The 7,751-nt window shown below is 37.8% G+C and overlaps 1 non-coding gene across 1 annotated transcript; it reads left to right on the plus strand.

Moving 5' to 3' along the window:
* Positions 1 to 7,366: 7,366 nt before the first annotated feature.
* LOC128032166 (small nucleolar RNA R71) lies at positions 7,367 to 7,473 on the plus strand. The gene has a single exon (XR_008188295.1). It is a non-coding gene; the product is annotated as a small nucleolar RNA R71 (small nucleolar RNA).
* Positions 7,474 to 7,751: the final 278 nt, after the last annotated feature.

A 7,751-nucleotide genomic window follows, 5' to 3' on the forward strand; every position in this document is an offset into this window, starting at 1 on the left:
GTGGTCCCAATGCATGCGGCACACTTGCTCCTTGGACAGCCTTGAAAATTTGATCGTGATGTTACACACCAAGGCAAGCTCAAGAGGTACTCTTTTGTGTTTAAAGGCTGAAAATTCACTTTTGCTCCTTTAAATTCCAATGAAGTATATAAAGATCAATTAAAAATGATGAAATTTTGTGAGGGGTGAGGGAGAAAGGACAAATAAAAAAGACAGAAAGAAAATAGGCTAGTAGTGAAAAAAGTTAAAATTTAAATGGCCCAAAGGTGAGTGAATCCGCAAGTGGTAAAACTAGAGTGAAAAATTTAATTGCAACAAAAAAAGATGTGCGGAGAGCCCTACTCAATAAACAACCTTGTATCCTCGTGAGGTTTACGCAAAACTATTTATCTCTATCTAACATTAATGAAAATTTGCCTAGTGTGTTTCAATGTCTTTTGCAGGATTATGAGGATGTTTTTAGTGAGGCCCCTAAAGGTTTACCACCTTTACGTGGGATAGAACACCAGATTGACTTAGTAATCGGAGCTTCAATACCAAATCGACCAGCCTATAGAAGCAATCTCGAGGAGACAAAGGAATTGCAAAGGTAAGTTGAGGATTTATTAGACAAAGGGTACATTCGTGAAAGCTTAAGCCCTTGTGCCGTTCCTGTCTTCTTGGTACCTAAGAAAGATGGTACGTATAGAATGTGTGTTGATTGTTGTCCAATCAACAAAATAACGGTAAAGTATAGACATCCAATCCCTCGTCTTGATGACATGCTTGATGAATTACATGGTTCAACTATATTTACTAAAATTGATTTAAAAATCGGTTATCATCAAATTTGAATGAGGGAAGGGGATGGATGGAAAACAACCTTTAAAAGAAAATTTAGATTATGTCAATGGTTAGTTATGCCTTTCGGCCTTACTAATGCACCGAGTACATTTATGAGATTAATGAATCACGTTTTAAGGCCTCACTTGGGTAAATTTGTAGTAGTTTACTTTGATGACATTTTAATTTACTCCACAACATTAAATGGTCATGTTTTCCATGTTAAAACGGTTTTAGACATTCTAAGAGCTGAAAAATTGTTTGCCAACCTTGATAAATGTACATTTTGTTGTGATAAGCTAATATTTTTAGGTTTCATAGTTAGTGCTTAAGGTATTCATGTCGATGAGGACAAAGTTACGGCAATCAAGGAGTGGCCAACTCCTAAATCGATAACTGAGGTGAGATCTTTCCATGGTTTAGCTAGTTTTTATAGACGATTTTTGAAAGATTTCTCCACTATTGCTGCCCCATTAACAGAAGTTATTAAAAAATCCGTGGGTTTCAAATGTGGTCAAACTCAAGAAAAGGCTTTTCAAACCCTAAAAGCTAAGTTATGTTCTGCTCCTCTTCTTAGATTACCTGATTTTACTAACACTTTTGAACTTGAGTGTGATGCTTCAGGAATTGGCATTGGCGCCGTTTTAATGCAAGATAAGCAACCAATTGCTTATTTTAGTGAAAAATTTAATGGTGAACAATTAATTTACTCAACTTATGATAAAGAACTTTTGCCATTGGTTCGTGCACTTCAAGTATGGCAACATTACTTGCTGCCTAATGAATTTGTAATACATACAGACCATGAATCCCTTAAATGGTTAAAGGGACAAGGTAAGTTAAGTAAACGACATGCCTGATGGGTGGAATTCATTGAAACGTTCCCTTGTGTGATAAAATATAAAACATGTAGAGATAATGTAGTTGCGGATGCTTTATCTAGACGATATGCTTTAATAACTACATTAAAGGCTAAAGTATTAGGGTTTGAACATATTAAAGAGTTATATAATGATGATGCTGATTTCAGACATTCTATAGTAATTGTGGAAATACTACTTTTGAGAAGTTTTACCTTGTAGATGGATTTCTTTTTCGTGTAAACAGGTTGTGCATACCAAATTGTTCAATGCGAGACTTATTGATTCATGAGGCCCATAGTGGGGGTTTAATGGGACACTTTGGAGTGACCAAAACACTAGACATCTTGCAAGAACACTTCCATTGGCCACATTTGAAGAAGGATGTCGAAAAGGTATGTTCAAAGTGCATCACATGTAAACAAGCAAAATCTAAGGTAATGCCTCACTACCTTTACACTTCTTTGCCTATTCCTACTTCACCATGGGTAGACTTATCCATCGATTTTATTCTAGGTTTGCCACGAACTAAGAAAGGAAGAGATAGTATATTTGTTGTTGTTGACAGGTTTTCCAAGATGGCACATTTTATTCCTTGTCACAAAATAGATGATGCTACACATGTGGCAAACTTAATTTTTAAAGATGTGGTAAGACTTCATGGCATCCCTAAAACAATTGTTTCCGACAGAGATGTCAAATTCCTTAGGCACTTTTGGAAGGTATTGTGGGGTAAGCTTGGTATGAAATTACTGTATTCAATTACTTGTCACCCCCAAACCGATGGCCAAATTGAGGTAGTCAATCAAATTTTAAGAGCCTTATTACGATCTGTTGTGGGAAAGAACATTAAAAATTGCGAAGAATGTTTGCCATTTGTTGAATATAATAGATCTATTCATTCTACAACTGGCTATTCACCATTTGAACTTGTTTATGGTTTTAACCCACTAACAGTACTTGACCTTGCACCATTACCACTAGAACATATTGTTAATTTAGATGGCGAACAGAAAGCTGAGCTGGTGAAATCCTTAGATAAGAAGGCTAGGCAACGAATAGCCAAAACAAATGACATCAACACCAACAAAGCAAATAAAGGGCACAAACGGGTTGTCCTTGAACCCAGAGAATGGGTTTCGGTCCATATGAGGAAAGAATGATTTCCTACAAAAAGAAAGACCAAGTTGGACCCAAGAGGCGATGGGTCTTTCCAACTTGAGTGGAACAAAGATAATGCATACAAAATTTATCTACCTGGTGAGTACAATGTAAGTTCTACTTTCAATGTGGCTGACTTATCTCCATTTGATTTTTTAGATTCGAGGACAAATCTTTTTGAGGAAGGGGGGAATGATACGAATCACAAAGGCCCAACTCAAGCTCAAGAACATGATGGGCTCAAATTACCACAAGGCCCAATAACGAGGTCAAAGACCAAGCAAATGCGTATGAAACTAAATGGAACCGTTCAAGACTTCATTAGCAAGGCCTTAGATGCGTATACAAAGGAAAAAGAAAATCAAGATTCACTTACTTGTTTTCAAGAAAATCAAGAAACTGAATCTTGGTTCAATCTTGCTGTTTTGAGCGATTTCAAGAATCAAGAAAATCAAGATTTCAAATCTTGGAAATCTTGGTCCAAGAAACCGAACCTTGCAGCTAAGGCACATTGGATCTCAGTTATGAGCATCAACGAACCAATTTTAGGAGAGAACGGATTACAAACGCAAGTTCTTGAAGATATGACCCAATAAGATGTTCCAAGCCCAACCAAGAAGTTTAAATTAGACTTAGTTGAAAACAAGGCCAAATTGTCAAAGTGGCCCAATTTGTAAAATTTTAATTCTTTAAATACTTAGTTTTAATTTTAAGACTTTATGAATAAATTTCTATGTAAGAATTCAGTCCAATAAGCCCATTTAAAGGCCTTGGACGAAATTCCCCTTGAAAGTCAACAATTAAGGATTTTTTTTAGTTTTCCTAATAAGGCTAGGAAAGTAGTTACAAGGCCTATATATGTGCTTGGCCGGCCACCCTTAAGAACATTACATTGAATATCACATTGAATATTACATTGAACATTACCCTTAAGATTTTTTTTTGAGTGAAAATTCTCTTTGAGTTCCTCGAAGAATTCTCTATTGAGTTTTCTTTAGAAGTAGTTTTAACAATCTTTCTGATTGTGGGAACCATCTTTAGCCTTCTTCTTGCCGTGTTTTTACTTCGGAGGGTAGATTCGAGCCGTTTGAAGGGAGTTGTGAAATCTTTCTTGATTTCAAGGCTTCTTAGGACTTAATTATCTTTCTTGCTGTTTGTTCTTCTTTAATTATTTTTATTTGTGCCGAATTGTTGATTAACTTGGCGTGATTGTTCTTGTTGCATTTTCAACCATTCCAAGCTTCAAGAATCTATTTTGGCAACATTCTTTAGTGTCAATAAACATTCAGTTTTTGGGAGTCTTTCTGAGTTAAATTTCAGTTTCTTTGCTTCCAAGAAACCCTATTAATAAGTGTTTTGACTCTTGGCTGATTCTTTCTTGTTTTGGGGTGTTTCTTTATAGATCTTTTGCTGCTAATGTTAATTTTCTGTTTCCGTTTCAGATCCAAGTGTCTATAGTTTTCGTAGGACTTTTCCCGTGACTTGACAACTCAATCTTTGTCTGTGCACAACCCTCTATCAAAGGCTTTTAAGCATTCCTCATCAAACTTGAATATAGAGTCCTTCTCCAATAATTTGCATAATGGTTTAGAAACTTTAGAGAAGTCCTTGATAAATCTTCGATTAAATCCGACGTGACCCAAAAAGCTCCTAACACCCTTTACAGATGTTGGAGGTGGGAGTTTCTCAATAATGTCTACCTTTGCTTTGTCTACCTCAATCCCATGTCTCGTTATCCGATGTCCTAGAACAACTCCTTCTCGTACCATAAAATGGCACTTTTCCTAGTTGAGTACGAGATTCGTTTCTTCGCATCGCCTTAGTACCTTAGTTAGATTGGCTAAGCAATCATCGTAAGTATCTTCGAATACTGAAAAATTGTCCATAAAAACTTACAAATATTTCTCAACCATGTCAGTAAAAATAGACATCATACATCTTTGAAATGTAACAAGTGTATTACATAAACCAAATGGCATGCGTCTAAATGCAAGCGTACCGTACATGCAGGTGAATGTCGTTTTGTGTTGATCTTCCAGTGCTACTGTAATTTGATTATACCCTGAGTATCCATCGAGAAAATAATAGTAATCTCGTCCTGTGAGTCTATCCAGCATCTGGTCTCAGAACGACAAAGGGAAGTGATCTTTCCTAGTCACCTTGTTCAGCTTCCGGTAATCGATGTAGATTCTTCAACCCATAATCGTTCTAGTTGGTATCAACTCGTTGTTCTCGTTCTCTACGACCATGATACATCCTTTTTTTGGCTCGCACTGGACCGGGCTTACCCTGAACTGTTTGAGATGGGATAGATGATACCCGCATCTAACCACATGATGATATTTTTTACTACATCCTTCATAATAGGGTTCAATCTCCGTTGTCCATCGATCGTCCCTTTTTTGCCATCTGCCAAGATAATCTTGTCCATGCATACAGATGGACTAATGCTGCAAATATCGGCTATGGTCCATCCGATGGCTTTCTTGAATTGTTTCAAAACTAAGATAAGTTTCTCTTCTTACTCAGTGCTCAATTCTGCTGAAACAATCACAGGTAAAGTAGAAGCGTTTCCTAAATAAACGTATTTTAAATGAGAAAGTAATACCTTGAGTTCTAATTTAGGTGGCTCCTCGATCGACGCTTTTGGTTGATAATAGTCCCTCTTTTCTAACTCCAAAGACTCAAAATGGGATTGCGAATTAAATCCCCTTTGATTAGCTTCTAGCAAAGCTAAGTATTCTTCCTCCTCTTCATCATTTGGAGGATCCAATGTCAAAATTCTTTCCAGTGGGTCCTCAACATAGTTGAGTTCCTTCTCCAGTATTAAATCCTTTAAATCGGATACTGCAGAGCAATCATCCATTGTGTCAGGAAATCGTATAGACTTAAAGACGTTAAATGTTACCTGATCATCCTGAACACGCTTAGTGAGCTTGCCCTTCTGCACATCAATAAAGGTCCTTCCAGTTGCTAAGAACGGCCTTCCTAGGATGATTGGTACTTCTTTGTCTGCTTCAAAATCTAGAATTACAAAGTCAGTAGGAAAGATAAACTTATCTACACGTACCAATACATCCTCAATTTTTCCTTCTAGATGTGCTAAGGATCGATCTGTTAGTTGAAGCGTAACTGTAGTTGGTCTAACTTCTCTTATCCCCAACTTCCTAAATATTGACATAGGCATCAAGTTGATACTTGCTCCTAAGTCACATAATGCCTTACCATAATATGTTGCTCCAATGTTGCACGGTATGGTAAAACATCTAGGATTCTTCAATTTTGGGTGTAGTTCGTCTTGAAGATATGCACTGCATTCCTTCGTCAGAGCTACCATCTAAAATTCTCCAAGTCTTCATTTCTTAGAGAAGATATCTTTCATGAACTTGACGTAGTTTAAAATTTGCTCAAGTACTTCAACCAATGGGATGTTGATGTGAAGTTGCTTGAGTACGTCAAGGAACTTCTTGAATTGAATCTCCTGCTTTTGTTTTTAAAGTCTTTGAGGGTAGGGTGGTGATGGTTTCATTACTGAGACTGATTCTGGTTGATTTGTCTTTGGTGGCAATTTTGCATCTAACGACATTGTTAGTTTATCAGAATTAGTTGGTCTTGAGGTTACTTTGTCGGGTTTTATAGATTCTGGTTCTGGTGAAACTGGAATTTCAACACTTGGTTGAACTTATTTCGAATCTTGAGCGTCAGCTGGCACTTTTTCAACTTCGACAGCTTTGGGCTCTACTATCTTTCCGCTCCTCAATGTCAATGCTTTACAATGTTCCTTCCCCAGATTTCTCGGATTCTCCATGTCACTAGGTAGAGCACCTTGTGGTTGGTTCCTGAGTTCAGTAGCAAGCTGGCCCACTTGATTCTCCAAATTCCTTAGAGTGGCGTCGTTTTTCGCCATGTATGCCTTCAATAGATTCTCTAAGCTATTGGATGGTTCCGCTTAGGTTGGTTTCTGAACTTGTTGGGGGAACCTAGGCGGCTAAGTTGGTCTAGGTTGGGCGTAAGTGTTACTGGTTCCAGCCCCTTGGTTACTCTAGGAAAAATTCGAGTGATTTTGCCACGATGAGTTATAAAAGTTGGATTGTAGTCCTTGCCTCCCTCGATTTTGGTTTTGGTTACCCATGTAATATACGTATTCGGGGTTTGATCGACATTCTTCAAACAAATGTCCTTCCCCACAATACACACAGGCTATATTCTCAAATTGGTTAAGTGGTTGGGCTGCAAAACTGTTAGACCCATTAGTCGTAAGATTCTTAAGCATTGAGGATATTGAAGATACCTGAGATGCGAGTGAATGGGGAGCGTCCACTTCATGTATTTCAGTGACTTGTCTTCCTGATGCTGCTCGATTGGTTGGCCATTGATAATTGTTGCTGGCAATCCTCTCAATAATTTCTTAAGCCTCATTATAAGACTTGAAAAAGAGAGCACCATTAGTAGAGGCGTCCACTCTCATCCTCGTGTGAGCATTGAGACCATTATAGAATGTCTTAAGTTGAATGCAATGTGGCATTCCATGATGAGGGCACTTTCGTAATAACTCTTTGTACCTTTCCCATGCCTCATACAGGGACTCATCATCCATTTTGTGGAAGGCAGTGATCTCATTCGTCAACTTGGCATTCTTGCTCGGTGGGAAATAATTCATGAGGAATCTCTCATCTAACTCTTACCATGTATAAATGGAGTTCGGTGGCAATGAGTTCAACCAGGCACGAGCTCTGTCCCTTAGTGAATATGGGAATAGCTTTAGTCGTAATATATATTCGGGTACTCCAACTAACTTGAAAGAATCGCTCACTTCGATAAATAGTCTTAAGTGAAGATGAGGATCTTCAGTAGGCATTCTACTGAATTGGCCCAAAGTTTGAAACATCTGGAACATGACTGGCTTCA

The sequence above is a fragment of the Gossypium raimondii genome, chromosome 8 (assembly GCF_025698545.1).
Source record: "Gossypium raimondii isolate GPD5lz chromosome 8, ASM2569854v1, whole genome shotgun sequence".
Lineage (NCBI taxonomy): Eukaryota > Viridiplantae > Streptophyta > Magnoliopsida > Malvales > Malvaceae > Gossypium > Gossypium raimondii.